Source organism: Thermobia domestica, chromosome 16, assembly GCF_964235325.1.
Source record: "Thermobia domestica chromosome 16, izTheDome1.hap1.1, whole genome shotgun sequence".
Taxonomy (NCBI): domain Eukaryota; kingdom Metazoa; phylum Arthropoda; class Insecta; order Zygentoma; family Lepismatidae; genus Thermobia; species Thermobia domestica.
Window position 1 is genome coordinate 170,999,341 of NC_137469.1, and position 24,921 is coordinate 171,024,261.

Below are 24,921 nucleotides of genomic sequence, written 5' to 3' on the forward strand. Positions count from 1 at the left end.
CTACTTCTATCAAACTTATATATTTTTCTGAAATCGAAGTGTTATTTTGTTTTCTGCAGCGCTATATTTTGATGCACCCTGTATATATATTTTCGATGTCAGAGCAAAATATGTTGTTTTCATATTCTACACATCAGGACATGTACGAAAAGCACAAATTAGCAGAATAAAAATAAAATAATGAAGTTATAAACATATATTCTACATGAACGACTTTAACCCTTACCTTTTCAATGAGATCACATGATGCACACCTTCTGTCAAAAATTGATTCCAATTACCACGGAGCTATTCAATTTTGTTTTAATTTTCTTATTTCACGTAAAAATGTTGGCTGGCAACCGCCTAACAATATATTATATGTCATTATGTGCATATTGAATTGTTACTAATTGTCGTGTATTATAATCTGTTTTGGTCTATATCTTAAGAACCATTTAACATATTTTCACGAAATAAAGCTCAAACTCGAGTACCAGCACTTCTCTCATAGCGGTCGCAAACCCGGGTCCCTATGGCTGAAAAAAAGTACGTTATCCTGTACCATGTTTGTTACTACTTTATTCTTTTTTTCAAAATAACGCATATTTCACTGCATTTCCCTACACTGACACACCACTAGGTTGCTTGCATATGACACCCGAGGATCACATATGCGTATTTTCACGTAACACAAAGAGAAACTACCTAATTCTATCAAACTTATATATTTTTCTGAAATCGAAGTGTTATCTTGTCTTCTGCAACGGGTTATTTTGATGCACCCTGTATATATATTTTCAATGTTAGAACAAAAAAAATGTTTTCATATTCTACACATCAGGATAGGTACGAAAGGCACAAATTAGCAGAAAAAGCATAAAATAATGAAGTTAGAAACAAATATTCTATATGAACGACTATAACCCTTACCTTTTCTATGAGATCACATGACGCACACCTTCTGTCAAAAATTGATTCCAATTACCACGGAGCTATTCAATTTTGTTTTAATTTTCTTATTTCACGTAAAAATGTTGGCTGGCAACCGCCTAACAATATATTATATGTCATTATGTGCATATTGAATTGTTACTAATTGTCGTGTATTATAATCTGTTTTGGTCTATATCTTAAGAACCATTTAACATATTTTCACGAAATAAAGCTCAAACTCGAGTACCAGCACTTCTCTCATAGAGGACGTAAACCCGGGTCCCTATGGCTGAAAAAAGGTACCTTATCCTGTACCATGTTTGTTACTACTTTATTCTTTTTTTCAAAATAACGCATATTTCACTGCATTTCCCTACACTGACACACCACTAGGTTGCTTGCATATGACACCCGAGGATCACATATGCGTATTTTTACGTAACACAAAGAGAAACTACCTAATTCTATCAAACTTATATATTTTTCTGAAATCGAAGTGTTATTTTGTCTTCTGCAGCGCTATATTTTGATGCACCCTGTATATATATTTTCGATGTCAGAACAAAATATGTTGTTTTCATATTCTACACATCAGGACATGTACGAAAAGAACAAATTAGCAGAATAAAAATAAAATAATGAAGTTATAAACATATATTCTACATGAACGACTTTAACCCTTACCTTTTCAATGAGATCACATGACGCACACCTTCTGTCAAAAATTGATTCGAATTACCACGGAGCTATTCAATTTTGTTTTAATTTTCTTATTTCACGTAAAAATGTTGGCTGGCAACCGCCTAACAATATATTATATGTGATTATGTGCATATTGAATTGTTACTAATTGTCGTGTATTATAATCTGTTTTGGTCTATATCTTAAGAACCATTTAACATATTTTCACGAAATAAAGCTCAAACTCGAGTACCAGCACTTCTCTCATAGCGGTCGCAAACCCGGGTCCCTATGGCTGAAAAAAAGTACGTTATCCTGTACCATGTTTGTTACTACTTTATTCTTTTTTTCAAAATAACGCATATTTCACTGCATTTCCCTACACTGACACACCACTAGGTTGCTTGCATATGACACCCGAGGATCACATATGCGTATTTTTACGTAACACAAAGAAAAACTACCTACTTCTATCAAACTTATATATTTTTCTGAAATCGAAGTGTTATTTTGTTTTCTGCAGCGCTATATTTTGATGCACCCTGTATATATATTTTCGATGTCAGAGCAAAATATGTTGTTTTCATATTCTACACATCAGGACATGTACGAAAAGCACAAATTAGCAGAATAAAAATAAAATAATGAAGTTATAAACATATATTCTACATGAACGACTTTAACCCTTACCTTTTCAATGAGATCACATGATGCACACCTTCTGTCAAAAATTGATTCCAATTACCACGGAGCTATTCAATTTTGTTTTAATTTTCTTATTTCACGTAAAAATGTTGGCTGGCAACCGCCTAACAATATATTATATGTCATTATGTGCATATTGAATTGTTACTAATTGTCGTGTATTATAATCTGTTTTGGTCTATATCTTAAGAACCATTTAACATATTTTCACGAAATAAAGCTCAAACTCGAGTACCAGCACTTCTCTCATAGCGGTCGCAAACCCGGGTCCCTATGGCTGAAAAAAAGTACGTTATCCTGTACCATGTTTGTTACTACTTTATTCTTTTTTTCAAAATAACGCATATTTCACTGCATTTCCCTACACTGACACACCACTAGGTTGCTTGCATATGACACCCGAGGATCACATATGCGTATTTTCACGTAACACAAAGAGAAACTACCTAATTCTATCAAACTTATATATTTTTCTGAAATCGAAGTGTTATCTTGTCTTCTGCAACGGGTTATTTTGATGCACCCTGTATATATATTTTCAATGTTAGAACAAAAAAAATGTTTTCATATTCTACACATCAGGATAGGTACGAAAGGCACAAATTAGCAGAAAAAGCATAAAATAATGAAGTTAGAAACAAATATTCTATATGAACGACTATAACCCTTACCTTTTCTATGAGATCACATGACGCACACCTTCTGTCAAAAATTGATTCCAATTACCACGGAGCTATTCAATTTTGTTTTAATTTTCTTATTTCACGTAAAAATGTTGGCTGGCAACCGCCTAACAATATATTATATGTCATTATGTGCATATTGAATTGTTACTAATTGTCGTGTATTATAATCTGTTTTGGTCTATATCTTAAGAACCATTTAACATATTTTCACGAAATAAAGCTCAAACTCGAGTACCAGCACTTCTCTCATAGAGGACGTAAACCCGGGTCCCTATGGCTGAAAAAAGGTACCTTATCCTGTACCATGTTTGTTACTACTTTATTCTTTTTTTCAAAATAACGCATATTTCACTGCATTTCCCTACACTGACACACCACTAGGTTGCTTGCATATGACACCCGAGGATCACATATGCGTATTTTTACGTAACACAAAGAGAAACTACCTAATTCTATCAAACTTATATATTTTTCTCAAATCGAAGTGTTATCTTGTCTTCTGCAACGGGTTATTTTGATGCACCCTGTATATATATTTTCAATGTTAGAACAAAAAAAATGTTTTCATATTCTACACATCAGGATAGGTACGAAAGGCACAAATTAGCAGAAAAAGCATAAAATAATGAAGTTAGAAACAAATATTCTATATGAACGACTTTAACCCTTACCTTTTCAATGAGATCACATGACGCACACCTTCTGTCAAAAATTGATTCCAATTACCACGGAGCTATTCAATTTTGTTTCAATTTTCTTATTTCACGTAAAAATGTTGGCTGGCAACCGCCTAACAATATATTATATGTCATTATGTGCATATTGAATTGTTACTAATTGTCGTGTATTATAATCTGTTTTGGTCTATATCTTAAGAACCATTTAACATATTTTCACGAAATAAAGCTCAAACTCGAGTACCAGCACTTCTCTCATAGAGGTCGTAAACCCGGGTCCCTATGGCTGATAAAAGGTACCTTATCCTGTACCATGTTTGTTACTACTTTATTCTTTTTTTCAAAATAACGCATATTTCACTGCATTTCCCTACACTGACACACCACTAGGTTGCTTGCATATGACACCCGAGGATCACATATGCGTATTTTTACGTAACACAAAGAGAAACTACCTAATTCTATCAAACTTATATATTTTTCTGAAATCGAAGTGTTATTTTGTCTTCTGCAGCGCTATATTTTGATGCACCCTGTATATATATTTTCGATGTCAGAACAAAATATGTTGTTTTCATATTCTACACATCAGGACATGTACGAAAAGAACAAATTAGCAGAATAAAAATAAAATAATGAAGTTATAAACATATATTCTACATGAACGACTTTAACCCTTACCTTTTCAATGAGATCACATGACGCACACCTTCTGTCAAAAATTGATTCGAATTACCACGGAGCTATTCAATTTTGTTTTAATTTTCTTATTTCACGTAAAAATGTTGGCTGGCAACCGCCTAACAATATATTATATGTGATTATGTGCATATTGAATTGTTACTAATTGTCGTGTATTATAATCTGTTTTGGTCTATATCTTAAGAACCATTTAACATATTTTCACGAAATAAAGCTCAAACTCGAGTACCAGCACTTCTCTCATAGCGGTCGCAAACCCGGGTCCCTATGGCTGAAAAAAAGTACGTTATCCTGTACCATGTTTGTTACTACTTTATTCTTTTTTTCAAAATAACGCATATTTCACTGCATTTCCCTACACTGACACACCACTAGGTTGCTTGCATATGACACCCGAGGATCACATATGCGTATTTTTACGTAACACAAAGAAAAACTACCTACTTCTATCAAACTTATATATTTTTCTGAAATCGAAGTGTTATTTTGTTTTCTGCAGCGCTATATTTTGATGCACCCTGTATATATATTTTCGATGTCAGAGCAAAATATGTTGTTTTCATATTCTACACATCAGGACATGTACGAAAAGCACAAATTAGCAGAATAAAAATAAAATAATGAAGTTATAAACATATATTCTACATGAACGACTTTAACCCTTACCTTTTCAATGAGATCACATGATGCACACCTTCTGTCAAAAATTGATTCCAATTACCACGGAGCTATTCAATTTTGTTTTAATTTTCTTATTTCACGTAAAAATGTTGGCTGGCAACCGCCTAACAATATATTATATGTCATTATGTGCATATTGAATTGTTACTAATTGTCGTGTATTATAATCTGTTTTGGTCTATATCTTAAGAACCATTTAACATATTTTCACGAAATAAAGCTCAAACTCGAGTACCAGCACTTCTCTCATAGCGGTCGCAAACCCGGGTCCCTATGGCTGAAAAAAAGTACGTTATCCTGTACCATGTTTGTTACTACTTTATTCTTTTTTTCAAAATAACGCATATTTCACTGCATTTCCCTACACTGACACACCACTAGGTTGCTTGCATATGACACCCGAGGATCACATATGCGTATTTTCACGTAACACAAAGAGAAACTACCTAATTCTATCAAACTTATATATTTTTCTGAAATCGAAGTGTTATCTTGTCTTCTGCAACGGGTTATTTTGATGCACCCTGTATATATATTTTCAATGTTAGAACAAAAAAAATGTTTTCATATTCTACACATCAGGATAGGTACGAAAGGCACAAATTAGCAGAAAAAGCATAAAATAATGAAGTTAGAAACAAATATTCTATATGAACGACTATAACCCTTACCTTTTCTATGAGATCACATGACGCACACCTTCTGTCAAAAATTGATTCCAATTACCACGGAGCTATTCAATTTTGTTTTAATTTTCTTATTTCACGTAAAAATGTTGGCTGGCAACCGCCTAACAATATATTATATGTCATTATGTGCATATTGAATTGTTACTAATTGTCGTGTATTATAATCTGTTTTGGTCTATATCTTAAGAACCATTTAACATATTTTCACGAAATAAAGCTCAAACTCGAGTACCAGCACTTCTCTCATAGAGGACGTAAACCCGGGTCCCTATGGCTGAAAAAAGGTACCTTATCCTGTACCATGTTTGTTACTACTTTATTCTTTTTTTCAAAATAACGCATATTTCACTGCATTTCCCTACACTGACACACCACTAGGTTGCTTGCATATGACACCCGAGGATCACATATGCGTATTTTTACGTAACACAAAGAGAAACTAACTAATTCTATCAAACTTATATATTTTTCTCAAATCGAAGTGTTATCTTGTCTTCTGCAACGGGTTATTTTGATGCACCCTGTATATATATTTTCAATGTTAGAACAAAAAAAATGTTTTCATATTCTACACATCAGGATAGGTACGAAAGGCACAAATTAGCAGAAAAAGCATAAAATAATGAAGTTAGAAACAAATATTCTATATGAACGACTTTAACCCTTACCTTTTCAATGAGATCACATGACGCACACCTTCTGTCAAAAATTGATTCCAATTACCACGGAGCTATTCAATTTTGTTTCAATTTTCTTATTTCACGTAAAAATGTTGGCTGGCAACCGCCTAACAATATATTATATGTCATTATGTGCATATTGAATTGTTACTAATTGTCGTGTATTATAATCTGTTTTGGTCTATATCTTAAGAACCATTTAACATATTTTCACGAAATAAAGCTCAAACTCGAGTACCAGCACTTCTCTCATAGAGGTCGTAAACCCGGGTCCCTATGGCTGATAAAAGGTACCTTATCCTGTACCATGTTTGTTACTACTTTATTCTTTTTTTCAAAATAACGCATATTTCACTGCATTTCCCTACACTGACACACCACTAGGTTGCTTGCATATGACACCCGAGGATCACATATGCGTATTTTTACGTAACACAAAGAGAAACTACCTAATTCTATCAAACTTATATATTTTTCTGAAATCGAAGTGTTATTTTGTCTTCTGCAGCGCTATATTTTGATGCACCCTGTATATATATTTTCGATGTCAGAACAAAATATGTTGTTTTCATATTCTACACATCAGGACATGTACGAAAAGAACAAATTAGCAGAATAAAAATAAAATAATGAAGTTATAAACATATATTCTACATGAACGACTTTAACCCTTACCTTTTCAATGAGATCACATGATGCACACCTTCTGTCAAAAATTGATTCCAATTACCACGGAGCTATTCAATTTTGTTTTAATTTTCTTATTTCACGTAAAAATGTTGGCTGGCAACCGCCTAACAATATATTATATGTCATTATGTGCATATTGAATTGTTAGTAATTGTCGTGTATTATAATCTGTTTTGGTCTATATCTTAAGAACCATTTAACATATTTTCACGAAATAAAGCTCAAACTCGAGTACCAGCACTTCTCTCATAGCGGTCGCAAACCCGGGTCCCTATGGCTGAAAAAAAGTACGTTATCCTGTACCATGTTTGTTACTACTTTATTCTTTTTTTCAAAATAACGCATATTTCACTGCATTTCCCTACACTGACACACCACTAGGTTGCTTGCATATGACACCCGAGGATCACATATGCGTATTTTCACGTAACACAAAGAGAAACTACCTAATTCTATCAAACTTATATATTTTTCTGAAATCGAAGTGTTATCTTGTCTTCTGCAACGGGTTATTTTGATGCACCCTGTATATATATTTTCAATGTTAGAACAAAAAAAATGTTTTCATATTCTACACATCAGGATAGGTACGAAAGGCACAAATTAGCAGAAAAAGCATAAAATAATGAAGTTAGAAACAAATATTCTATATGAACGACTATAACCCTTACCTTTTCTATGAGATCACATGACGCACACCTTCTGTCAAAAATTGATTCCAATTACCACGGAGCTATTCAATTTTGTTTTAATTTTCTTATTTCACGTAAAAATGTTGGCTGGCAACCGCCTAACAATATATTATATGTCATTATGTGCATATTGAATTGTTACTAATTGTCGTGTATTATAATCTGTTTTGGTCTATATCTTAAGAACCATTTAACATATTTTCACGAAATAAAGCTCAAACTCGAGTACCAGCACTTCTCTCATAGAGGACGTAAACCCGGGTCCTTATGGCTGAAAAAAGGTACCTTATCCTGTACCATGTTTGTTACTACTTTATTCTTTTTTTCAAAATAACGCATATTTCACTGCATTTCCCTACACTGACACACCACTAGGTTGCTTGCATATGACACCCGAGGATCACATATGCGTATTTTTACGTAACACAAAGAGAAACTACCTAATTCTATCAAACTTATATATTTTTCTGAAATCGAAGTGTTATTTTGTCTTCTGCAGCGCTATATTTTGATGCACCCTGTATATATATTTTCGATGTCAGAACAAAATATGTTGTTTTCATATTCTACACATCAGGACATGTACGAAAAGAACAAATTAGCAGAATAAAAATAAAATAATGAAGTTATAAACATATATTCTACATGAACGACTTTAACCCTTACCTTTTCAATGAGATCACATGACGCACACCTTCTGTCAAAAATTGATTCGAATTACCACGGAGCTATTCAATTTTGTTTTAATTTTCTGATTTCACGTAAAAATGTTGGCTGGCAACCGCCTAACAATATATTATATGTGATTATGTGCATATTGAATTGTTACTAATTGTCGTGTATTATAATCTGTTTTGGTCTATATCTTAAGAACCATTTAACATATTTTCACGAAATAAAGCTCAAACTCGAGTACCAGCACTTCTCTCATAGCGGTCGCAAACCCGGGTCCCTATGGCTGAAAAAAAGTACGTTATCCTGTACCATGTTTGTTACTACTTTATTCTTTTTTTCAAAATAACGCATATTTCACTGCATTTCCCTACACTGACACACCACTAGGTTGCTTGCATATGACACCCGAGGATCACATATGCGTATTTTTACGTAACACAAAGAAAAACTACCTACTTCTATCAAACTTATATATTTTTCTGAAATCGAAGTGTTATTTTGTTTTCTGCAGCGCTATATTTTGATGCACCCTGTATATATATTTTCGATGTCAGAGCAAAATATGTTGTTTTCATATTCTACACATCAGGACATGTACGAAAAGCACAAATTAGCAGAATAAAAATAAAATAATGAAGTTATAAACATATATTCTACATGAACGACTTTAACCCTTACCTTTTCAATGAGATCACATGATGCACACCTTCTGTCAAAAATTGATTCCAATTACCACGGAGCTATTCAATTTTGTTTTAATTTTCTTATTTCACGTAAAAATGTTGGCTGGCAACCGCCTAACAATATATTATATGTCATTATGTGCATATTGAATTGTTACTAATTGTCGTGTATTATAATCTGTTTTGGTCTATATCTTAAGAACCATTTAACATATTTTCACGAAATAAAGCTCAAACTCGAGTACCAGCACTTCTCTCATAGCGGTCGCAAACCCGGGTCCCTATGGCTGAAAAAAAGTACGTTATCCTGTACCATGTTTGTTACTACTTTATTCTTTTTTTCAAAATAACGCATATTTCACTGCATTTCCCTACACTGACACACCACTAGGTTGCTTGCATATGACACCCGAGGATCACATATGCGTATTTTCACGTAACACAAAGAGAAACTACCTAATTCTATCAAACTTATATATTTTTCTGAAATCGAAGTGTTATCTTGTCTTCTGCAACGGGTTATTTTGATGCACCCTGTATATATATTTTCAATGTTAGAACAAAAAAAATGTTTTCATATTCTACACATCAGGATAGGTACGAAAGGCACAAATTAGCAGAAAAAGCATAAAATAATGAAGTTAGAAACAAATATTCTATATGAACGACTATAACCCTTACCTTTTCTATGAGATCACATGACGCACACCTTCTGTCAAAAATTGATTCCAATTACCACGGAGCTATTCAATTTTGTTTTAATTTTCTTATTTCACGTAAAAATGTTGGCTGGCAACCGCCTAACAATATATTATATGTCATTATGTGCATATTGAATTGTTACTAATTGTCGTGTATTATAATCTGTTTTGGTCTATATCTTAAGAACCATTTAACATATTTTCACGAAATAAAGCTCAAACTCGAGTACCAGCACTTCTCTCATAGAGGACGTAAACCCGGGTCCCTATGGCTGAAAAAAGGTACCTTATCCTGTACCATGTTTGTTACTACTTTATTCTTTTTTTCAAAATAACGCATATTTCACTGCATTTCCCTACACTGACACACCACTAGGTTGCTTGCATATGACACCCGAGGATCACATATGCGTATTTTTACGTAACACAAAGAGAAACTACCTAATTCTATCAAACTTATATATTTTTCTCAAATCGAAGTGTTATCTTGTCTTCTGCAACGGGTTATTTTGATGCACCCTGTATATATATTTTCAATGTTAGAACAAAAAAAATGTTTTCATATTCTACACATCAGGATAGGTACGAAAGGCACAAATTAGCAGAAAAAGCATAAAATAATGAAGTTAGAAACAAATATTCTATATGAACGACTTTAACCCTTACCTTTTCAATGAGATCACATGACGCACACCTTCTGTCAAAAATTGATTCCAATTACCACGGAGCTATTCAATTTTGTTTCAATTTTCTTATTTCACGTAAAAATGTTGGCTGGCAACCGCCTAACAATATATTATATGTCATTATGTGCATATTGAATTGTTACTAATTGTCGTGTATTATAATCTGTTTTGGTCTATATCTTAAGAACCATTTAACATATTTTCACGAAATAAAGCTCAAACTCGAGTACCAGCACTTCTCTCATAGAGGTCGTAAACCCGGGTCCCTATGGCTGATAAAAGGTACCTTATCCTGTACCATGTTTGTTACTACTTTATTCTTTTTTTCAAAATAACGCATATTTCACTGCATTTCCCTACACTGACACACCACTAGGTTGCTTGCATATGACACCCGAGGATCACATATGCGTATTTTTACGTAACACAAAGAGAAACTACCTAATTCTATCAAACTTATATATTTTTCTGATATCGAAGTGTTATTTTGTCTTCTGCAGCGCTATATTTTGATGCACCCTGTATATATATTTTCGATGTCAGAACAAAATATGTTGTTTTCATATTCTACACATCAGGACATGTACGAAAAGAACAAATTAGCAGAATAAAAATAAAATAATGAAGTTATAAACATATATTCTACATGAACGACTTTAACCCTTACCTTTTCAATGAGATCACATGACGCACACCTTCTGTCAAAAATTGATTCGAATTACCACGGAGCTATTCAATTTTGTTTTAATTTTCTGATTTCACGTAAAAATGTTGGCTGGCAACCGCCTAACAATATATTATATGTGATTATGTGCATATTGAATTGTTACTAATTGTCGTGTATTATAATCTGTTTTGGTCTATATCTTAAGAACCATTTAACATATTTTCACGAAATAAAGCTCAAACTCGAGTACCAGCACTTCTCTCATAGCGGTCGCAAACCCGGGTCCCTATGGCTGAAAAAAAGTACGTTATCCTGTACCATGTTTGTTACTACTTTATTCTTTTTTTCAAAATAACGCATATTTCACTGCATTTCCCTACACTGACACACCACTAGGTTGCTTGCATATGACACCCGAGGATCACATATGCGTATTTTTACGTAACACAAAGAAAAACTACCTACTTCTATCAAACTTATATATTTTTCTGAAATCGAAGTGTTATTTTGTTTTCTGCAGCGCTATATTTTGATGCACCCTGTATATATATTTTCGATGTCAGAGCAAAATATGTTGTCTTCATATTCTACACATCAGGACATGTACGAAAAGCACAAATTAGCAGAATAAAAATAAAATAATGAAGTTATAAACATATATTCTACATGAACGACTTTAACCCTTACCTTTTCAATGAGATCACATGATGCACACCTTCTGTCAAAAATTGATTCCAATTACCACGGAGCTATTCAATTTTGTTTTAATTTTCTTATTTCACGTAAAAATGTTGGCTGGCAACCGCCTAACAATATATTATATGTCATTATGTGCATATTGAATTGTTACTAATTGTCGTGTATTATAATCTGTTTTGGTCTATATCTTAAGAACCATTTAACATATTTTCACGAAATAAAGCTCAAACTCGAGTACCAGCACTTCTCTCATAGCGGTCGCAAACCCGGGTCCCTATGGCTGAAAAAAAGTACGTTATCCTGTACCATGTTTGTTACTACTTTATTCTTTTTTTCAAAATAACGCATATTTCACTGCATTTCCCTACACTGACACACCACTAGGTTGCTTGCATATGACACCCGAGGATCACATATGCGTATTTTCACGTAACACAAAGAGAAACTACCTAATTCTATCAAACTTATATATTTTTCTGAAATCGAAGTGTTATCTTGTCTTCTGCAACGGGTTATTTTGATGCACCCTGTATATATATTTTCAATGTTAGAACAAAAAAAATGTTTTCATATTCTACACATCAGGATAGGTACGAAAGGCACAAATTAGCAGAAAAAGCATAAAATAATGAAGTTAGAAACAAATATTCTATATGAACGACTATAACCCTTACCTTTTCTATGAGATCACATGACGCACACCTTCTGTCAAAAATTGATTCCAATTACCACGGAGCTATTCAATTTTGTTTTAATTTTCTTATTTCACGTAAAAATGTTGGCTGGCAACCGCCTAACAATATATTATATGTCATTATGTGCATATTGAATTGTTACTAATTGTCGTGTATTATAATCTGTTTTGGTCTATATCTTAAGAACCATTTAACATATTTTCACGAAATAAAGCTCAAACTCGAGTACCAGCACTTCTCTCATAGAGGACGTAAACCCGGGTCCTTATGGCTGAAAAAAGGTACCTTATCCTGTACCATGTTTGTTACTACTTTATTCTTTTTTTCAAAATAACGCATATTTCACTGCATTTCCCTACACTGACACACCACTAGGTTGCTTGCATATGACACCCGAGGATCACATATGCGTATTTTTACGTAACACAAAGAGAAACTACCTAATTCTATCAAACTTATATATTTTTCTGAAATCGAAGTGTTATTTTGTCTTCTGCAGCGCTATATTTTGATGCACCCTGTATATATATTTTCGATGTCAGAACAAAATATGTTGTTTTCATATTCTACACATCAGGACATGTACGAAAAGAACAAATTAGCAGAATAAAAATAAAATAATGAAGTTATAAACATATATTCTACATGAACGACTTTAACCCTTACCTTTTCAATGAGATCACATGACGCACACCTTCTGTCAAAAATTGATTCGAATTACCACGGAGCTATTCAATTTTGTTTTAATTTTCTGATTTCACGTAAAAATGTTGGCTGGCAACCGCCTAACAATATATTATATGTGATTATGTGCATATTGAATTGTTACTAATTGTCGTGTATTATAATCTGTTTTGGTCTATATCTTAAGAACCATTTAACATATTTTCACGAAATAAAGCTCAAACTCGAGTACCAGCACTTCTCTCATAGCGGTCGCAAACCCGGGTCCCTATGGCTGAAAAAAAGTACGTTATCCTGTACCATGTTTGTTACTACTTTATTCTTTTTTTCAAAATAACGCATATTTCACTGCATTTCCCTACACTGACACACCACTAGGTTGCTTGCATATGACACCCGAGGATCACATATGCGTATTTTTACGTAACACAAAGAAAAACTACCTACTTCTATCAAACTTATATATTTTTCTGAAATCGAAGTGTTATTTTGTTTTCTGCAGCGCTATATTTTGATGCACCCTGTATATATATTTTCGATGTCAGAGCAAAATATGTTGTTTTCATATTCTACACATCAGGACATGTACGAAAAGCACAAATTAGCAGAATAAAAATAAAATAATGAAGTTATAAACATATATTCTACATGAACGACTTTAACCCTTACCTTTTCAATGAGATCACATGATGCACACCTTCTGTCAAAAATTGATTCCAATTACCACGGAGCTATTCAATTTTGTTTTAATTTTCTTATTTCACGTAAAAATGTTGGCTGGCAACCGCCTAACAATATATTATATGTCATTATGTGCATATTGAATTGTTACTAATTGTCGTGTATTATAATCTGTTTTGGTCTATATCTTAAGAACCATTTAACATATTTTCACGAAATAAAGCTCAAACTCGAGTACCAGCACTTCTCTCATAGCGGTCGCAAACCCGGGTCCCTATGGCTGAAAAAAAGTACGTTATCCTGTACCATGTTTGTTACTACTTTATTCTTTTTTTCAAAATAACGCATATTTCACTGCATTTCCCTACACTGACACACCACTAGGTTGCTTGCATATGACACCCGAGGATCACATATGCGTATTTTCACGTAACACAAAGAGAAACTACCTAATTCTATCAAACTTATATATTTTTCTGAAATCGAAGTGTTATCTTGTCTTCTGCAACGGGTTATTTTGATGCACCCTGTATATATATTTTCAATGTTAGAACAAAAAAAATGTTTTCATATTCTACACATCAGGATAGGTACGAAAGGCACAAATTAGCAGAAAAAGCATAAAATAATGAAGTTAGAAACAAATATTCTATATGAACGACTATAACCCTTACCTTTTCTATGAGATCACATGACGCACACCTTCTGTCAAAAATTCATTCCAATTACCACGGAGCTATTCAATTTTGTTTTAATTTTCTTATTTCACGTAAAAATGTTGGCTGGCAACCGCCTAACAATATATTATATGTCATTATGTGCATATTGAATTGTTACTAATTGTCGTGTATTATAATCTGTTTTGGTCTATATCTTAAGAACCATTTAACATATTTTCACGAAATAAAGCTCAAACTCGAGTACCAGCACTTCTCTCATAGAGGACGTAAACCCGGGTCCCTATGGCTGAAAAAAGGTACCTTATCCTGTACCATGTTTGTTACTACTTTATTCTTTTTTTCAAAATAACGCATATTTCACTGCATTTCCCTACACTGACACACCACTAGGTTGCTTGCATATGACACCCGAGGATCACATATGCGTATTTTTACGTAACACAAAGAGAAACTACCTAATTCTATCAAACTTATATATTTTTCTCAAATCGAAGTGTTATCTTGTCTTCTGCAACGGGTTATTTTGATGCACCCTGTATATATATTTTCAATGTTAGAACAAAAAAAATGTTTTCATATTCTACACATCAGGATAGGTACGAAAGGCACAAATTAGCAGAAAAAGCATAAAATAATGAAGTTAGAAACAAATATTCTATATGAACGACTTTAACCCTTACCTTTTCAATGAGATCACCTGACGCACACCTTCTGTCAAAAATTGATTCCAATTACCACGGAGCTATTCAATTTTGTTTCAATTTTCTTATTTCACGTAAAAATGTTGGCTGGCAACCGCCTAACAATATATTATATGTCATTATGTGCATATTGAATTGTTACTAATTGTCGTGTATTATAATCTGTTTTGGTCTATATCTTAAGAACCATTTAACATATTTTCACGAAATAAAGCTCAAACTCGAGTACCAGCACTTCTCTCATAGAGGTCGTAAACCCGCGTCCCTATGGCTGATAAAAGGTACCTTATCCTGTACCATGTTTGTTACTACTTTATTCTTTTTTTCAAAATAACGCATATTTCACTGCATTTCCCTACACTGACACACCACTAGGTTGCTTGCATATGACACCCGAGGATCACATATGCGTATTTTTACGTAACACAAAGAGAAACTACCTAATTCTATCAAACTTATATATTTTTCTGATATCGAAGTGTTATTTTGTCTTCTGCAGCGCTATATTTTGATGCACCCTGTATATATATTTTCGATGTCAGAACAAAATATGTTGTTTTCATATTCTACACATCAGGACATGTACGAAAAGAACAAATTAGCAGAATAAAAATAAAATAATGAAGTTATAAACATATATTCTACATGAACGACTTTAACCCTTACCTTTTCAATGAGATCACATGACGCACACCTTCTGTCAAAAATTGATTCGAATTACCACGGAGCTATTCAATTTTGTTTTAATTTTCTGATTTCACGTAAAAATGTTGGCTGGCAACCGCCTAACAATATATTATATGTGATTATGTGCATATTGAATTGTTACTAATTGTCGTGTATTATAATCTGTTTTGGTCTATATCTTAAGAACCATTTAACATATTTTCACGAAATAAAGCTCAAACTCGAGTACCAGCACTTCTCTCATAGCGGTCGCAAACCCGGGTCCCTATGGCTGAAAAAAAGTACGTTATCCTGTACCATGTTTGTTACTACTTTATTCTTTTTTTCAAAATAACGCATATTTCACTGCATTTCCCTACACTGACACACCACTAGGTTGCTTGCATATGACACCCGAGGATCACATATGCGTATTTTTACGTAACACAAAGAAAAACTACCTACTTCTATCAAACTTATATATTTTTCTGAAATCGAAGTGTTATTTTGTTTTCTGCAGCGCTATATTTTGATGCACCCTGTATATATATTTTCGATGTCAGAGCGAAATATGTTGTCTTCATATTCTACACATCAGGACATGTACGAAAAGCACAAATTAGCAGAATAAAAATAAAATAATGAAGTTATAAACATATATTCTACATGAACGACTTTAACCCTTACCTTTTCAATGAGATCACATGATGCACACCTTCTGTCAAAAATTGATTCCAATTACCACGGAGCTATTCAATTTTGTTTTAATTTTCTTATTTCACGTAAAAATGTTGGCTGGCAACCGCCTAACAATATATTATATGTCATTATGTGCATATTGAATTGTTACTAATTGTCGTGTATTATAATCTGTTTTGGTCTATATCTTAAGAACCATTTAACATATTTTCACGAAATAAAGCTCAAACTCGAGTACCAGCACTTCTCTCATAGCGGTCGCAAACCCGGGTCCCTATGGCTGAAAAAAAGTACGTTATCCTGTACCATGTTTGTTACTACTTTATTCTTTTTTTCAAAATAACGCATATTTCACTGCATTTCCCTACACTGACACACCACTAGGTTGCTTGCATATGACACCCGAGGATCACATATGCGTATTTTCACGTAACACAAAGAGAAACTACCTAATTCTATCAAACTTATATATTTTTCTGAAATCGAAGTGTTATCTTGTCTTCTGCAACGGGTTATTTTGATGCACCCTGTATATATATTTTCAATGTTAGAACAAAAAAAATGTTTTCATATTCTACACATCAGGATAGGTACGAAAGGCACAAATTAGCAGAAAAAGCATAAAATAATGAAGTTAGAAACAAATATTCTATATGAACGACTATAACCCTTACCTTTTCTATGAGATCACATGACGCACACCTTCTGTCAAAAATTGATTCCAATTACCACGGAGCTATTCAATTTTGTTTTAATTTTCTTATTTCACGTAAAAATGTTGGCTGGCAACCGCCTAACAATATATTATATGTCATTATGTGCATATTGAATTGTTACTAATTGTCGTGTATTATAATCTGTTTTGGTCTATATCTTAAGAACCATTTAACATATTTTCACGAAATAAAGCTCAAACTCGAGTACCAGACCTTCTCTCATAGAGGACGTAACCCCGGGTCCCTATGGCTGAAAAAAGGTACCTTATCCTGTACCATGTTTGTTACTACTTTATTCTTTTTTTCAAAATAACGCATATTTCACTGCATTTCCCTACACTGACACACCACTAGGTTGCTTGCATATGACACCCGAGGATCACATATGCGTATTTTTACGTAACACAAAGAGAAACTACCTAATTCTATCAAACTTATATATTTTTCTCAAATCGAAGTGTTATCTTGTCTTCTGCAACGGGTTATTTTGATGCACCCTGTATATATATTTTCAATGTTAGAACAAAAAAAATGTTTTCATATTCTACACATCAGGATAGGTACGAAAGGCACAAATTAGCAGAAAAAGCATAAAATAATGAAGTTAGAAACAAATATTCTATATGAACGACTTTAACCCTTACCTTTTCAATGAGATCACATGACGCACACCTTCTGTCAAAAATTGATTCCAATTACCACGGAGCTATTCAATTTTGTTTCAATTTTCTTATTTCACGTAAAAATGTTGGCTGGCAACCGCCTAACAATATATTATATGTCATTATGTGCATATTGAATTGTTACTAATTGTCGTGTATTATAATCTGTTTTGGTCTATATCTTAAGAACCATTTAACATATTTTCACGAAATAAAGCTCAAACTCGAGTACCAGCACTTCTCTCATAGAGGTCGTAAACCCGGGTCCCTATGGCTGATAAAAGGTACCTTATCCTGTACCATGTTTGTTACTACTTTATTCTTTTTTTCAAAATAACGCATATTTCACTGCATTTCCCTACACTGACACACCACTAGGTTGCTTGCATATGACACCCGAGGATCACATATGCGTATTTTTATGTAACACAAAGAGAAACTACCTAATTCTATCAAACTTATATATTTTTCTGAAATCGAAGTGTTATTTTGTCTTCTGCAGCGCTATATTTTGATGCACCCTGTATATATATTTTCGATGTCAGAACAAAATATGTTGTTTTCATATTCTACACATCAGGACATGTACGAAAAGAACAAATTAGCAGAATAAAAATAAAATAATGAAGTTATAAACATATATTCTACATGAACGACTTTAACCCTTACCTTTTCAATGAGATCACATGACGCACACCTTCTGTCAAAAATTGATTCGAATTACCACGGAGCTATTCAATTTTGTTTTAATTTTCTGATTTCACGTAAAAATGTTGGCTGGCAACCGCCTAACAATATATTATATGTGATTATGTGCATATTGAATTGTTACTAATTGTCGTGTATTATAATCTGTTTTGGTCTATATCTTAAGAACCATTTAACATATTTTCACGAAATAAAGCTCAAACTCGAGTACCAGCACTTCTCTCATAGCGGTCGCAAACCCGGGTCCCTATGGCTGAAAAAAAGTACGTTATCCTGTACCATGTTTGTTACTACTTTATTCTTTTTTTCAAAATAACGCATATTTCACTGCATTTCCCTACACTGACACACCACTAGGTTGCTTGCATATGACACCCGAGGATCACATATGCGTATTTTTACGTAACACAAAGAAAAACTACCTACTTCTATCAAACTTATATATTTTTCTGAAATCGAAGTGTTATTTTGTTTTCTGCAGCGCTATATTTTGATGCACCCTGTATATATATTTTCGATGTCAGAGCAAAATATGTTGTTTTCATATTCTACACATCAGGACATGTACGAAAAGCACAAATTAGCAGAATAAAAATAAAATAATGAAGTTATAAACATATATTCTACATGAACGACTTTAACCCTTACCTTTTCAATGAGATCACATGATGCACACCTTCTGTCAAAAATTGATTCCAATTACCACGGAGCTATTCAATTTTGTTTTAATTTTCTTATTTCACGTAAAAATGTTGGCTGGCAACCGCCTAACAATATATTATATGTCATTATGTGCATATTGAATTGTTACTAATTGTCGTGTATTATAATCTGTTTTGGTCTATATCTTAAGAACCATTTAACATATTTTCACGAAATAAAGCTCAAACTCGAGTACCAGCACTTCTCTCATAGCGGTCGCAAACCCGGGTCCCTATGGCTGAAAAAAAGTACGTTATCCTGTACCATGTTTGTTACTACTTTATTCTTTTTTTCAAAATAACGCATATTTCACTGCATTTCCCTACACTGACACACCACTAGGTTGCTTGCATATGACACCCGAGGATCACATATGCGTATTTTCACGTAACACAAAGAGAAACTACCTAATTCTATCAAACTTATATATTTTTCTGAAATCGAAGTGTTATCTTGTCTTCTGCAACGGGTTATTTTGATGCACCCTGTATATATATTTTCAATGTTAGAACAAAAAAAATGTTTTCATATTCTACACATCAGGATAGGTACGAAAGGCACAAATTAGCAGAAAAAGCATAAAATAATGAAGTTAGAAACAAATATTCTATATGAACGACTATAACCCTTACCTTTTCTATGAGATCACATGACGCACACCTTCTGTCAAAAATTGATTCCAATTACCACGGAGCTATTCAATTTTGTTTTAATTTTCTTATTTCACGTAAAAATGTTGGCTGGCAACCGCCTAACAATATATTATATGTCATTATGTGCATATTGAATTGTTACTAATTGTCGTGTATTATAATCTGTTTTGGTCTATATCTTAAGAACCATTTAACATATTTTCACGAAATAAAGCTCAAACTCGAGTACCAGCACTTCTCTCATAGAGGACGTAAACCCGGGTCCTTATGGCTGAAAAAAGGTACCTTATCCTGTACCATGTTTGTTACTACTTTATTCTTTTTTTCAAAATAACGCATATTTCACTGCATTTCCCTACACTGACACACCACTAGGTTGCTTGCATATGACACCCGAGGATCACATATGCGTATTTTTACGTAACACAAAGAGAAACTACCTAATTCTATCAAACTTATATATTTTTCTCAAATCGAAGTGTTATCTTGTCTTCTGCAACGGGTTATTTTGATGCACCCTGTATATATATTTTCAATGTTAGAACAAAAAAAATGTTTTCATATTCTACACATCAGGATAGGTACGAAAGGCACAAATTAGCAGAAAAAGCATAAAATAATGAAGTTAGAATCAAATATTCTATATGAACGACTTTAACCCTTACCTTTTCAATGAGATCACATGACGCACACCTTCTGTCAAAAATTGATTCCAATTACCACGGAGCTATTCAATTTTGTTTCAATTTTCTTATTTCACGTAAAAATGTTGGCTGGCAACCGCCTAACAATATATTATATGTCATTATGTGCATATTGAATTGTTACTAATTGTCGTGTATTATAATCTGTTTTGGTCTATATCTTAAGAACCATTTAACATATTTTCACGAAATAAAGCTCAAACTCGAGTACCAGCACTTCTCTCATAGAGGTCGTAAACCCGGGTCCCTATGGCTGATAAAAGGTACCTTATCCTGTACCATGTTTGTTACTACTTTATTCTTTTTTTCAAAATAACGCATATTTCACTGCATTTCCCTACACTGACACACCAATAGGTTGCTTGCATATGACACCCGAGGATCACATATGCGTATTTTTACGTAACACAAAGAGAAACTACCTAATTCTATCAAACTTATATATTTTTCTGAAATCGAAGTGTTATTTTGTCTTCTGCAGCGCTATATTTTGATGCACCCTGTATATATATTTTCGATGTCAGAACAAAATATGTTGTTTTCATACTCTACACATCAGGACATGTACGAAAAGCACAAATTAGCAGAATAAAAATAAAATAATGAAGTTATAAACATATATTCTACATGAACGACTTTAACCCTTACCTTTTCAATGAGATCACATGACGCACACCTTCTGTCAAAAATTGATTCGAATTACCACGGAGCTATTCAATTTTGTTTTAATTTTCTGATTTCACGTAAAAATGTTGGCTGGCAACCGCCTAACAATATATTATATGTGATTATGTGCATATTGAATTGTTACTAATTGTCGTGTATTATAATCTGTTTTGGTCTATATCTTAAGAACCATTTAACATATTTTCACGAAATAAAGCTCAAACTCGAGTACCAGCACTTCTCTCATAGCGGTCGCTAACCCGGGTCCCTATGGCTGAAAAAAAGTACGTTATCCTGTACCATGTTTGTTACTACTTTATTCTTTTTTTCAAAATAACGCATATTTCACTGCATTTCCCTACACTGACACACCACTAGGTTGCTTGCATATGACACCCGAGGATCACATATGCGTATTTTTACGTAACACAAAGAAAAACTACCTACTTCTATCAAACTTATATATTTTTCTGAAATCGAAGTGTTATTTTGTTTTCTGCAGCGCTATATTTTGATGCACCCTGTATATATATTTTCGATGTCAGAGCAAAATATATTGTTTTCATATTCTACACATCAGGACATGTACGAAAAGCACAAATTAGCAGAATAGAAATAAAATAATGAAGTTATAAACATATATTCTACATGAACGACTTTAACCCTTACCTTTTCAATGAGATCACATGATGCACACCTTCTGTCAAAAATTGATTCCAATTACCACGGAGCTATTCAATTTTGTTTTAATTTTCTTATTTCACGTAAAAATGTTGGCTGGCAACCGCCTAACAATATATTATATGTGATTATGTGCATATTGAATTGTTACTAATTGTCGTGAATATAATCTGTTTTGGTCTATATCTTAAGAACCATTTAACATATTTTCACGAAATAATGCTCAAACTCGAGTACCAGCACTTCTCTCATAGCGGTCGCAAACCCGGGTCCCTATGGCTGAAAAAAAGTACGTTATCCTGTACCATGTTTGTTACTACTTTATTCTTTTTTTCAAAATAACGCATATTTCACTGCATTTCCCTACACTGACACACCACTAGGTTGCTTGCATATGACACCCGAGGATCACATATGCGTATTTTTACGTAACACAAAGAGAAACTACCTAATTCTATCAAACTTATATATTTTTCTGAAATCGAAGTGTTATTTTGTCTTCTGCAGCGCTATATTTTGATGCACCCTGTATATATATTTTCGATGTCAGAGCAAAATATGTTGTTTTCATATTCTACACATCAAGATAGGTAGGAAAAGCACAAATTAGCAGAATAAAAATAAAATAATGAAGTTAGAAACATATATTCTACATGAACGACTTTAACCCTTACCTTTTCAATGAGATCACATGACGCACACCTTCTGTCAAAAATTGATTCCAATTACCACGGAGCTATTCAATTTTGTTTTAATTTTCTTATTTCACGTAAAAATGTTGGCTGGCAACCGCCTAACAATATATTATATGTGATTATGTGCATATTGAATTGTTACTAATTGTCGTGTATATAATCTGTTTTGGTCTATATCTTAAGAACCATTTAACATATTTTCACGAAATAAAGCTCAAACTCGAGTACCAGCACTTCTCTCATAGCGGTCGCAAACCCGGGTCCCTGTGGCTGAAAAAAGTACCTTATCCTGTACCATGTTTGTTACTACTTTATTCTTTTTTTCAAAATAACGCATATTTCACTGCATTTCCCTACACTGACACACCACTAGGTTGCTTGCATATGACACCCGAGGATCACATATGCGTATTTTTACGTAACACAAAGAGAAACTACCTAATTCTATCAAACTTATATATTTTTCTGAAATCGAAGTGTTATCTTGTCTTCTGCAACGGGTTATTTTGATGCACCCTGTATATATATTTTCAATGTTAGAACAAAAAAAATGTTTTCATATTCTACACATCAGGATAGGTACGAAAGGCACAAATTAGCAGAAAAAGCATAAAATAATGAAGTTAGAAACAAATATTCTATATGAACGACTATAACCCTTACCTTTTCTATGAGATCACATGACGCACACCTTCTGTCAAAAATTGATTCCAATTACCACGGAGCTATTCAATTTTGTTTTAATTTTCTTATTTCACGTAAAAATGTTGGCTGGCAACCGCCTAACAATATATTATATGTCATTATGTGCATATTGAATTGTTACTAATTGTCGTGTATATAAACTGTTTTGGTCTATATCTTAAGAACCATTTAACATATTTTCACGAAATAAAGCTCAAACTCGAGTACCAGCACTTCTCTCATAGCGGTCGCAAACCCGGGTCCCTATGGCTGAAAAAAAGTACGTTATCCTGTACCATGTTTGTTACTACTTTATTCTTTTTTTCAAAATAACGCATATTTCACTGTATTTCCCTACACTGACACACCACTACGTTGCTTGCATATGACACCCGAGGATCACATATGCGTATTTTTACGTAACACAAAGAGAAACTACCTAATTCTATCAAACTTATATATTTTTCTGAAATCGAAGTGTTATTTTGTCTTCTGCAGCGCTATATTTTGATGCACCCTGTATATATATTTTCGACGTCAGAGCAAAATATGTTGTTTTCATATTCTACACATCAAGATAGGTAGGAAAAGCACAAATTAGCAGAATAAAAATAAAATAATGAAGTTAGAAACATATATTCTACATGAACGACTTTAACCCTTACCTTTTCAATGAGATCACATGACGCACACCTTCTGTCAAAAATTGATTCCAATTACCACGGAGCTATTCAATTTTGTTTCAATTTTCTTATTTCACGTAAAAATGTTGGCTGGCAACCGCCTAACAATATATTATATGTCATTATGTGCATATTGAATTGTTACTAATTGTCGTGTATTATAATCTGTTTTGGTCTATATCTTAAGAACCATTTAACATATTTTCACGAAATAAAGCTCAAACTCGAGTACCAGCACTTCTCTCATAGAGGTCGTAAACCCGGGTCCCTATGGCTGATGAAAGGTACCTTATCCTGTACCATGTTTGTTACTACTTTATTCTTTTTTTCAAAATAACGCATATTTCACTGCATTTCCCTACACTGACACACCACTAGGTTGCTTGCATATGACACCCGAGGATCACATATGCGTATTTTTACGTAACACAAAGAGAAACTACCTAATTCTATCAAACTTATATATTTTTCTGAAATCGAAGTGTTATTTTGTCTTCTGCAGCGCTATATTTTGATGCACCCTGTATATATATTTTCGATGTCAGAACAAAATATGTTGTTTTCATATTCTACACATCAGGACATGTACGAAAAGAACAAATTAGCAGAATAAAAATAAAATAATGAAGTTATAAACATATATTCTACATGA